General features: G+C 36.4%; 1 pseudogene; it reads right to left on the bottom strand.

Moving 5' to 3' along the window:
• The window catches only part of LOC143637798 (F-BAR and double SH3 domains protein 2-like), a 150,564-nt pseudogene that overhangs the window by 7,775 nt on the left and 130,368 nt on the right, over positions 1-12,421 (bottom strand).

Here is a 12,421-nt window from a genome sequence, read left to right as displayed (position 1 = left end):
CAGTACTGGGGATCAAACCTAGGGCCTCACACATTGCTAGGTAGGCACTCTACCACTGAACTATATCCCAAACCCTGAAAGAATATTTTGTATCTAAAACATTTTCTATATTGTGGCTCATTTCCTTAGGGTGGATATTAATAAGGTTAAAAGTTATGAATACTTTTAAAGCTTTTGAATCTGAATATTAAATATAGCTTTTCTGTGTTCTCACCAGGTTCATCTAGTCCTTTTTTATTGGTGTAGGCCACAGAAATCATGATTAGGCTCAAAGTCAGTCTCTTTCTCTTTTTTCCATTCATTCATTCATTGCAATGGAGTTTTGCTATGAGGATGGCCTTGAATACCCCGGTTTCAAGCCATCTTCCTCCTGCTTCAGCATTCCAAGTAGTTGGGACTATGGGCCTGGGCCACTGTGCCCAGCTGATCTCTCTATTCTAATTTATCCTCCTGAGTTTCTACACAAAGACCAAAGTTATCTCCTTAAAGTCCAGAATAAAAACCGAACTCCTGAGCCTAGTATTCAAGGCCCTTTATTATCTGACAGCAAATGCCTTTAGATCTTCTGTTACTCCCCACCTCTCAGTGCTCCTACACATCCAAAAGTAAACTGTTCTCAACACCCTATCCTCTCATCCCAGTTTCCATATCTGCTTTTCCCTTTGCTTAGAAGGATCCTTCCTTTCCCTATCTTCTCTCTCTACCTAGAAAAGTCTAGATTATGATTTAATTTAAATGCCATCTTGTCTGTAAAATTTATTTAACTACTGCATCGTCTGTCTATTCCTGGATGGCAGGGATAGTGTCATATTAATTCTTATATCACAAAAGTTATCACATATTGTGCACTCTGTTTTAGCTCATGATTAACTGACTAAATAGATTCTGTTTTTTTTTTTTTTTGTATTGAGGATTGAACCCAGGGGCGCTTCAATACTATGCCACATCCCCAGCCCCTTTTTATATTTTGTTTAGAGATAGGGTCTCACTGAGTTGCTTAGGGCCTTGCTAATTACTGAGGATGGCTTTGAACTCATGATCCTCCTGCCTCAGTCTCCTGAACTGCTGGGATTACAGGCATGCACCACTTCACTCAGCCCTAAATAGATTCTGATAGTCTGGTTTCACAGAGACGTATCTGGGATAGATCAATGGAGGTACTGTGATAGATCAATGGGTGAATGTGAGCTGTTTTTTTTAATATTTATTTTTTAATTGTAGTTGGACACAATATCTTTATTTTATTTATTTATTTTTATGTGGTGCTAAGGATTAAACCCAGGTCTTGCACGTGCTAGGTGAGCGTTCTGCCACTGAGCCACAACCCCAGCCTGAATGTGAGCTGTTTAAAACAATTTAGACACTTAGAACTCTCTCCATCTAAGGATCTTAATTAGTTTTGAAACTTTCATGTAAATATAACAAGGAGAGGTGATATCAGAAAACATTCTGAACCCTAGTTTAAAAATGTCCTGTAAAATATCCCCAAATTTCTTAGAAGATGATTTCAAAATTTCAAAACATTATCAAAACAATGTACACTAGGAAAAAACCCTAACTTTTTAAAGAAAACAGCAAGTATTATGAATTTAAATATAATGAAATGATGTTAAACTCAAAAAAAACAGGAATAGCTGATACTGAAAAGTATATAATGCCAGCTTTTGGCAACACAGGACTGGGGAGTGGAGTGAGAGTGCCCAGTGTATGACAGTTAAAGAGTCTCTCAGAACAGTCCCTCTGTTGTTATTCCTTAGCATTAACCTTTTCCTCTTGCTTTCTCTATCAGTATAGGGGCCAGAAAAGGATTCATTTGCTCATGCCTTCCTTACGTCATTCACTTATTAATTTCACAATTATTAATCCAAGACCCACTGTGTGCCAGGCATTGTCCCAGGAGCTCATGACACAGAAAAGGTACAGACACAAAGTTTATACTTTCATAAGCCTTTAATGGGGAACCAGGCAAAGAAATATGAAGACAAGTAAGACTTAATCTGGCTGGCACTAAGAGCTATACAGTCATGTACCACATAATGACATTTTGGTCAACACTGGATCACACATATATGGTGGTCCCATAAAATTATAATGGAGATGAAAAATTAAAAGACAGCATTGTAGCCATCATGATGTCACAGTATAACATATTATTCATATTTCTGTGGCATCATTAGTGTAAACAAATCCACCGTGCTGCCAATCATATATATGTACAGCACACATAATTATGTATAGTATATAGTGTTTGATAATGATAATAAACAACTAGGTATTAGTTTATATTTAATATACTTTTAATCATTATTTTGGTGTGTAATCTCTACTTATTAAAAAAACAAGTTTACTGTAAAACAATTTATGCTGGCCAACAGTAGCCTTGTACATGTCACGTTTATTGCATCTTTGGATTGCATGAGTTTATCTTGTGCTTGATTTAATCTCATGTTGTTTTGTTCGTCATGGTCTGATGAACAGAAATAATATATCTCTACCACACAGGCTAGGTGTCTATTAGGCTATACCATCTAGATTCGTATAAGCTCACTCTACAATGTTTGAATGACGATAATGTCACCAAATGCTGAATTTCTCAGATCATATTCCCGTAGTTGAGTGAGAGATGACAGTATGGTGAACAAAACAGTGTTATGGGATAGAGTAGTAAAGAGCTAGCTATGTGTTTAGGTGGCTGAGGTGACCTTTGGAGGCTATTTGAGTTGAACTACAATGAAGATAAGGGCAGTCAACAGATATATGGGGAGACACAGTTCTAATCAGAGGGAACAACAAGTGCAAAGATGTGTACTCAGGAAGGAACCTGGTACTTTTGAAGCCAGAAAGGCAGCCAGAGTGGCCAGTGTACTGAGTGTGTGAAGTGGAGGAATGGCCTGACATAAAGCTGGGGAGAATGCCTGGAGTCCGATCAGGCTAGACATTACGGATTCCAGTGAAGAGTTCGGGCTGGGAACGGTTTTTTAGGAAAAGAAATGGAATTAACATTTAAAGCTTAAAAAGGGTTTTTTTTAGAAAAGGGGATGGAATTAACTCCTTTATGTGTAAAAAATAATTGTAGCTGGAAAATGGATCGTTGGGAAGCTAGTGTCAAAGAAGCCTAATTATGAGGGCTCATCCCCATCTTATAACAATCAAAGAAATGGCCTAGATAAAGATGAGAGCAGTAAATATGGTGAAAAGTGAATAGATTCAGGATATGTCGTGGAGGTGGGCACAACAGGACTGGCTGACAGACTGAATGTGGGAGTGAGGGAAAGAAAGGAACTGGAAAATTGAAACACCATTTACTTTGTGTTGAATATAAAGTAATTGGATAAGCAGGAAAGGATGAGAGAGAGTAAGAACTATTATACCAAACCAAGTTTGGAAATTCTGGCATCTGTTAATCCAGATTTCCTGCTCAATATGGACAAGAGGGAATTATATTAGGATGAGTAAAGGCAAAGTATTAAAAACTGCTTTGGGAAACAATTTTATTTTCATATGAATTTTGAGGTTCATTCTAATGGAGGGTTTATGCCAAGCAGGCAATAGAGAGTAAGGGTAAGAGCTGTATTTACTGAATATACTGTATTTACTGAACTAGGTACTATGCCAAGTGCTTTGCTATAAAGGTAATCTCTCATTTAATCTTCACATTTATTTTACAATATTATCCCCATCATGTAGATAAGGAAACTGAGGCTCATAGAAATTAAGAGGCTGACTAGAGTAAGCTCATGTAGTTCATAAGCAGTGAGACAGGATTTAACTCAAGAAATCTAATATCAGAGCTTAAACTCTTCATCATTATGTTTCGTTCCTTTAGATATTAACTGAATACTAACATTATGCTAGGTGTCCTGTGAGAAGCTGGGTAGACACAGTCACATGTATCTTTAGGTTTGTCACAATTTAATATCAGCAATATCTTAATACAAACCTTGTAGGAATAAACAACTTTGCAGGTGAGTGGATAATTTCTTAAGGTACCAGAAGGAGTGGAACTGCTGTCATCAAAAACATCCATATTGTCTTCAAAGTCTTCTCCTTCTTCTCTTTCATTATCTGCATTTAGCTAGAAAAAATTAAAAACCATTAGCTAGTTTGCTTGCTTCAAGAAAATGTCTGGAAACAGGAAAAGCACCTAAAATTGAACTGTTCCAAAATGTTAATTTACTTATTCGATTATACATAGATAGGACTGTCTGTTCATGCATGCATGTTAATAGAGGATAGAGATCATTTTTACAATCAATAGTAAAATATGTTTCAAATAGAGAAGAAATATTTATTAGTATCTTTCACTTTTTATTCTTAAATACTGACTGACAATAGGCAACAAAAGAATAAAATAGCTCTGCATGGTGGTGCATGCCTGTAATCCCAGTGGTTTGGGAGGCTGAGGAAGGAGGATCCTGAATTCAAAGCCAGCCTCAGCAACTTACTGAGGTTCTAGCGAGACTCTGTCTCAAAATAAAAAAATAAAAAAGGATGGGGATATGGCTCAGTGGATAAGCACCCCTGGGTTCAATCACTGGTACCAAAAAAATTTTTTAAAAAGCTAAAATAAAATAAATTGGACCATCGAAATTAAAAATTGTTTTGCATCAATGGACAATAAAATGACAGGATCCCACAGAATGAGAGAAAGTATTTGCAAATCATATATCTGATGTGGGATTAATATCCAGAATATATAAAGAATGCTTAAAACTCAACAATAAAAAACAACCCAATTAAAAAATAGGCAGCCAGGTTCAGGGTGCACACCTGAAATCCCAGTGGTTTGGGAGGCTGAGGCAGAAGGATTGTGGGTTCAAAGCCAGCCTCATCAATAGCAAGGTGGTAAGCAACTCAGTGAGACCCTGTCTCTAAATAAAATACAAGGCTGGGGATGTGGCTCAGTGGTCAAGTGCCCCTAAGTTAAATCCCCAGGATCTTCCCAACCCTGCAGCAACAACACAACAACAAAAGGCAAAGAACCTGAATGGATATTTTTCTAAAGAAGATATATAAATGGACAAGAAGCACATGAAAAGATCCCAACATGTTTAATCATTGGGAAAGTGTGAATCAAAACCATGATATACCATTTTATACTCATTAGGATGGCTATTTTCAAAAAGCTATTTTCATAAATGTTGATGAGGATGTGGAAAATTGGACCATTGTACACTGTTAATGTTACTGTATATAGTACAGCTGGTGTGGAAAAACAGTAGTATGGTGTTTACTTAATAAATTAAACATAGAGTTACATATAATCCAACGATTCCATTTCTGGGTAGAAACCCCAAAGAATTAAAAGCATGGACTAGAATAGAAAATTGTAAACCCATGTTCACAGTAGTAGTGTTTACAACAGCCAAAAGGTGGAAGCAACCCAAGTGTCCAGTAACAGATGAAAAGACAAACAAAATTGGTACATACATACAATGGAATATTACTCAGTCTTAAAAAGAAAGGAAATTCCGACAATGTTACCACAAGGATGAACTTTGAGGACAGTATGCTAAGTGAAATAAGCCAGTCACAAAAAAAAATAAACCCCATAATTCCACTTATATGAGATATCTAGAGGAGTCAAAATCATAGAGACAAAAAGTAGAAAGGTGATTGTCAGGGACTGCGGTGAGTAATGGGAAGTCATTTCTGCAAGATGAAATGGATACTGAGGACAGTGCCACAACACTGTGAAGTTTACTTAATGTCATAGAACTATATGCTAAATAATAAACAGGTATAACTAGATGATAAACAGGTATATTGACACAAAAGGAAAAGTCCCCTGTGCAGTGTTACACAGGAAAATGTATAATTTTCTAATCTGAGTCTCAAGGTATATTACCCACCATAGCTAAAAGGCATATTAATTAAAGTAGTATTGGATGTTCAAAATGTATATGTATTTATCTATAGCACCATTTGTGCTATATTAAATATAAATAATATTTACACAAGCATAGTTGTCTGTCAAGGGAGTGCAGGACAAAGAAAACTGAGGGATGGACTGGGGTTGTGGCTCAGTGGCACGTACAGGGCACTGGGTTCAATCCTCAGCACCACATAAAATAAATAAATAAAATAAAGGTATTGTGTCCACCTACAACTGAAAAACGGAGGAGGGGGAGGGGAGGAGGATCACTAATACTTTTAAACTGACTCCTCTTAAAAAATTCTAAGAATTCCTAAATTTTAAGAATATCTAAGAAATTATAATTATTACTGAAAATTCTCCACAGGTCAGTGAGGTAATCTTGTGCCTGATCTTACAGTTATTCATTTGTAATCCCTCAGGCCAGTGGCAAAATAAGTTTAGATCTTGACTTCTCAAATCTCAGACTTCAGATTCTATTGTTTTTTCCAACAGGGAATGGTGTTATACAAAAAATAAGGATGATGTTCTAGAAATTTCCATAACACTAACTTAAAAAAAAAAATATTTCAACTACTATAAGACATTCCCTTCACACTCTAAGAAAGGTTATAAACATTTAAAAAATGTGGGTATTACAAAAAAATTTTAAAATGCTCATACATTTATAAAAATGAAGGTAGAACAAATTTCTAAAAAAATATATAAAATGTTAATATTGTACTGTGCTATGGCACTTGGAATCAATTGAAGACATTTTAACTTGGCAACAATGGTTGACACTAAACATTCCTTTCCCTGCTCTATTTTTGAGTTCATTTTTTGGTTCTTATGGAAGGGAATGAAAGGCTGCAGTGACAGCAACACATGCTTCTGCACTGCTCCAGCACCTTCCGAAATCATATCATCTCAGAATAATTTCTTTCTTTTCCCCTCTTCTACCCTCACAAAAATATTTAGAAAACTTTTTTTCTAAATATTTTTATGGTTGTAGATGGACACAATACCTTTATTTCATTTGTTTATTGTATGTGGTGCCAGGGATCAAACCCAGTGCCTCACATGCTAGATAAGTATTCTACCACTGAGCCACAGCCCTGGCTCCAACCCCTCACCTTCCCACCCCCGCCCCGTGGTGGAGGAGATGGAAGTCAGGGTCTCCTACATGCTACTTCTGAGCTACACACCAGCCCCCTCCTCTACCCTCTTGACTCAGCATTTCTAAAATTACATTCTTCTTCTATTATCTAAAGAACTGCACTCAATTCTTTTTCTTCCGGTCACTTGACAGAACTTCAATCAAAATGATTTTTTTCTAGCTGTACTAGTATTTTTCCTTCCTTAGATGTTGTAAAATGCTTACTGTTATTGCCAGGACAGATAAGAAGAATCTTTTTGAGTTGGTTTTAGTAGTGGTCTTCTTGTACTCAGCAAAATAACCTCAGATAGGCACCATGGGCTTTGTGGTACTCTCTAGGAAGCAGTGGGCTCTGAGTCTGTTGGACTTGAGTGTGAGAGCTGACCATGTCACCTCCTGTGTGACCTTGGGCAAACTACTTAACTTCTCCAACTCAATTATGTCATCTCTCTAATGAAGTTAATGACTGCTTCACAGGGTACCATAAGGATTAAATGAGGTAATACATTTAAAACCATTAATGCATGCTTGCTGCACAGGAGGCACTTAATAAACCATTAGCTTTTATTGTTTCTATGAGGTAGGGAGAATCTAGATAAAGAATCTGTTAATACTCAATACAGGGGAAGGCAGCTGCTTATAGAAAATCAACAACAGAACCTCTGAACTCCATGTGGACAGAGAAGTGATCACAGTGAACATTATTCCAAATATGACACAAAAAGTTATGAAATATGTGAAAAAGTATCAGGAAAATGGATTCCTGCTTCCAAGCAAGATGGACTATCAGGGTCTAAACTAACTAAAAACTGTTCAAAATATATGGAAGAGGGCTGGGGTTATAGCTCAGTGGTAAAGCGCTTCCTTAGCATGTGTGAGGCACTGGATTCAATCCTTAGGACCACATATAAATAAATAAATAAATAAATAAATAAATAAATAAATAAATAAATAAATAAATAAATAAATAAATAAAGGTATTGTGTCCATTTACAACTAAAAATGTTTAATAAATATGTATTTATAAATATGTGTGTGTGTGTGTGTGTGTGTGTGTGTGTGTGTGTGTGTGTGTACATATAGTTTTTAAGACACTGGACATTAAGTAATGACCTACTGCCAGAAAAAGTTCCTAGGCAGAGACATAAGGAGAGGGAATCCAGGCAGAGAGGATGATGGTCTCTCAGAACTGATGAAGTAGAACTAGGAATTCAGGAAGGCCAAAGTGGCTGGAGTTGAGACTGCAGAGTGATGAAGAGGAGGGTGGGAGAGAGAGACAGAGATAGACAGATATCATGGGAAATCTGCAGAGGACAAGTATTCAGCTGAGTACTGATCAGTACATGTTATATGAAGAAAGTATGTGTGGTTAAGAATAGAACCACCCAAATGGATTAGAGAAAATGATCCACAGATGTTGCACAGATTTGACAATAATTCCTGTTCTCTCCTAATAGAATAGAAAACCTCAGAAGGCTCAGGGCATCAGGTGGAGTTCTCAGAAAACCAGTAAGGATACAGAAGAACCAACTTGACTTAACTGACATTTATAGAACATAATATCTAACAGCAGCAAGTACATGAGAAACAATTACCAAGATATACCATATACTAGGTCACAAAGCAATTTAGTAGGATTCAAGTATGTCAAGTATGTCGGACTACAACAGAAACAAATTAGGAATCACTAACAGCTGTGTGTGATGATGCAAGTAGACTGTAATCCCAACTGCTTGGGAAGCTGAGGAAAAAGGATCACAAATTTGAGGCCAACCTGCAAAACTTAGTGGTCCCTGTTTAAAAAAAACAAAAAAGGCTAGGTAGAGCATTTGCCTAGCATGCACAAGGTCCTGGGTTCAATACATAGTAAAACAACACACACACACACACACACACACACACACAAACACACACACGCGCGTGCGCACACACACACAAAAGGGGGGAAAAAAAAGAGACCAGTAACAAAAAATATCTGGAGCTGGGCATGGTGGCACACCACACCTGTAATTTCAGTGATTCCAGCAGCTGAGGCAGGAGGATCAAGTCCAAGGTTAGCTCAGGCAACTTAGTAAGACTACGTCTTAATATATAAAATAAAAAGAGCTGGTAGTGTGCCCCTGTGTTCAATCTCCAGTACTGACAAAAAAATATGTAAAAATGATTTAGAAAACCCAGAACAACTTTGAGAACATCTTTAAGAAGGTGGGGGAGCCAGGTGTGACGGCACACGCCTATAAATGCAGCATTCAGGAGGCCGAGACAGAAAGATTGTGAATTCGAAGTCGGTCTCAGCAACTTAGTGAAACCCTGTCTCAAAATAAAAAATAAAAAGGGCTGGGATGTGGCTCAGTGGTTAAGTGCCTCTGGGTTCAATCCTTGGTACAAAAAAAAAGTTGGAGGACTTATCCTCCCTGACTTCAACATTTTATAATTTTGGGGGCGATGGTGTTTATTTCTACTCATCAAAATCCGACCTGTTACTTGGAACACCTTAAGACTCCTAAACAGTCTCCCTCTTCAAATCCTATCTTCACAGATAGTATAGGTTGATTCCAATCACAGTCATGCATTGCTTAGAGATGGGGACTACTTCTGAGAATGCATTGTTAGATTGTTAGGGGATTTTATCATGGTGTGAACATCGCAGAGAATGCTTACCAAATTAAGAGGCCTATGTTACTACATGACAATTTTTTTTTTCTTTCTATATTTTAGATGACATAATTCTTACGGGACCATCATTAGATGGGCACCCATTGTTACATCTTGGGAGCAAGTTTTTACCCCTCATATATCAGATCACACACTAATTTCTAAGGTATATAAAGAACTCAAAAAGCTAAACACCAAAAAAAACCACAAAACAAAACAAACAAACAAACAAACAAAAACCCACAACCCAATCAATAAATGGGCCAAGGACATGAATAGACACTTCTCAGAACAGGATATTCAATCAATCAACAAATATATGAAAAAATATTCATCATCTCTAGCAATTAGAGAAATGCAAATCAAAACTACTCTAAGATACCATCTGACTCCAGTCAGAATGGCAGATATTATGAAGACAAACAATAATAAGTGTTGGTGAGGATGTGGGGAAAAAGGCACACCCATACATTGCTGGTGGGACTGCAAATTGGGGCAGTCAATATGGAAAGCACTATGGAGATTCCTTTGGAAATCTGGGAATGGAACCACCATTTGACCCAGCTATCCCTCTCCTCAGACTATACCCAAAGGACTTAAAAACAGCATACTACAGGGACACAGCCACATCAATGTTTATAGCAGCACAATTCACAATAGCTAAACTGTGGAGCCAACCTAGATGCCCTTCAGTGGATGAATGGATTAAAAAATGTGGTATATATACACAATGGAATATTACTCAGCACTAAAAGAGAATAAAATTATGGCATTTGCAGGTAAATGGATGCAGTTGGAGAAGATAATGCTAAGAGAAGTTAACCAATCCCAAAAAAACATTTTATAATTTTATAGGACTTAAGACAATGGAGTACTGGCATCAAACTAGACAAATAGATCCACCAATGAAACCAAACAAATGTTGAGAAATAAACACTAGTGGATTACTGGTTGACTAATGAGAGATGGGAAAGGCAGATTACAAAGGAAATGAGGAAACCTCTGGGGGGTAATAGATATGTTCATCATTATAATGGTGGTGGTTTCATGGTGTATACATGTGTCTGTATGTATCAGACTGTGCACATTTAGATATGTGTAGATTATCGTATGTCAATTTTATCACAGTAAAGCTGTTAAAAGTATTAATAAAACTTGGGAATTTTAATGTCATCTTTCATACAGTACTTGATGCTATAAAACCATTAACTACATTGGAAATGGGACCTTCAATGATGATTCAACAAATGCTTCAGAAATGAAAAATAGTAAAAGAATGCACAGCTATTAAAACATCATAGAAGTTAGAGGAAGAAAGGGAACTCAGAGATGGTGAAAGAATTGATAAAGAGCAGGACTTCAGAGGGAGATATATTTTGGTTCAAATGTCACTTCTCTTCATTTATATGCTGTGTGCCTTCAGGAGGTATTTAATTCTCCCAAGTGTGTGTCCTCAACTGTAAATACACTCAGGATTTTTGTGCTCATTAATTAATTGTGCACATATATATAACGTATGATTGTATTTGGCAGAATACCTGGGTCATAATACACTCTATCAATGTGAACTCCCTCCATTGAGTAGTAATGCACCTGTCAGAACTAGAGTAAATGGCTTTTCTGAGGTTCAGATAAATATTTTTAACATGTACTATGTATAAGAAACTGTGTCAGGCACTTTATTTTTTTCTTGTAAGAAATTAAGTTAATTCCTTTATTTCATAGAAATCATAATTGATGAGATAGTTTTAAGAACTTTGAATTAATAACTTAATTTCCTAAAAAAGTCATCATAAACAAAATAAAGTTGATAATAACAACACAGTATTCCACTATGTAGAGATAAATATCATTACTTTTTTTTTAAACTATGTTGCCTCTGCTGCTTTCAAATTTGCCTTTTCTGTCTCAGGAGTAACTGGGATTACAGGAGTTTGCCACTGCATTCAGCTCATTATCTTTTCTGATGGCTTTTCTTCTAGTAATAACATATATGTACATACATTTTTTATAATTTATTTATCCTCACATTTTTGTGCTAAGAGCATAACATCTACTTTTGTTACATTTTTCATAAATAACATACCGTAATTAACTATAGCTACTTTGCTGTACAATAGATCTCCTCATTTATTCTTTTCTAACTATGATCATATTTTCTTTAACCATATACCTTCACCCAATCATCCCAATCTCTAGGAACCACCATTCAACTCTATTTCTGAGATAATTTTTTTAAGATTTCACATATAAGAGAGAATATAAGATATTTATCTTTTTGTGCCTGGATTATTTTACTTGACATAATGTCCTTTAGATTTATCCATGCTGTCATGAATGACAGGACTGCACTGTTTTTATGGCTCAACAACATTCATATATATATATGCCATATTTTAAATTAATTAATTATTTGGTACTGGGGCACTTAACCACTGAACCATATTCCCAGACCTTTTTATTTTTAAATTTACAACAGGATCTTGCTAAGTTACTTAGAGTCTCACTAAGTAGCTGAGGCTGGCTTTGAACTTGTGATCCTTTTGCCTCAGCCTCCCAAGTTGCTGGACAGATATGCACAATTGAGCCCAACTAAATGCCACAATTTAAAACCCAGAAATCTGATGATGGATGTTTAGGTTGATTCCATATCTTAGTCATTGTGAATAGCACTGTGATAAACATGGGAAAGTAGATAACCTCCTTCAACATACTGATTTCACTTCTTTTAAATATGTACCCATTAATGGGAT

The sequence above is a fragment of the Callospermophilus lateralis genome, unplaced genomic scaffold (assembly GCF_048772815.1).
Source record: "Callospermophilus lateralis isolate mCalLat2 unplaced genomic scaffold, mCalLat2.hap1 Scaffold_91, whole genome shotgun sequence".
Classification (NCBI taxonomy): domain Eukaryota; kingdom Metazoa; phylum Chordata; class Mammalia; order Rodentia; family Sciuridae; genus Callospermophilus; species Callospermophilus lateralis.
This window is presented reverse-complemented; position numbering and strand designations above follow the sequence as displayed.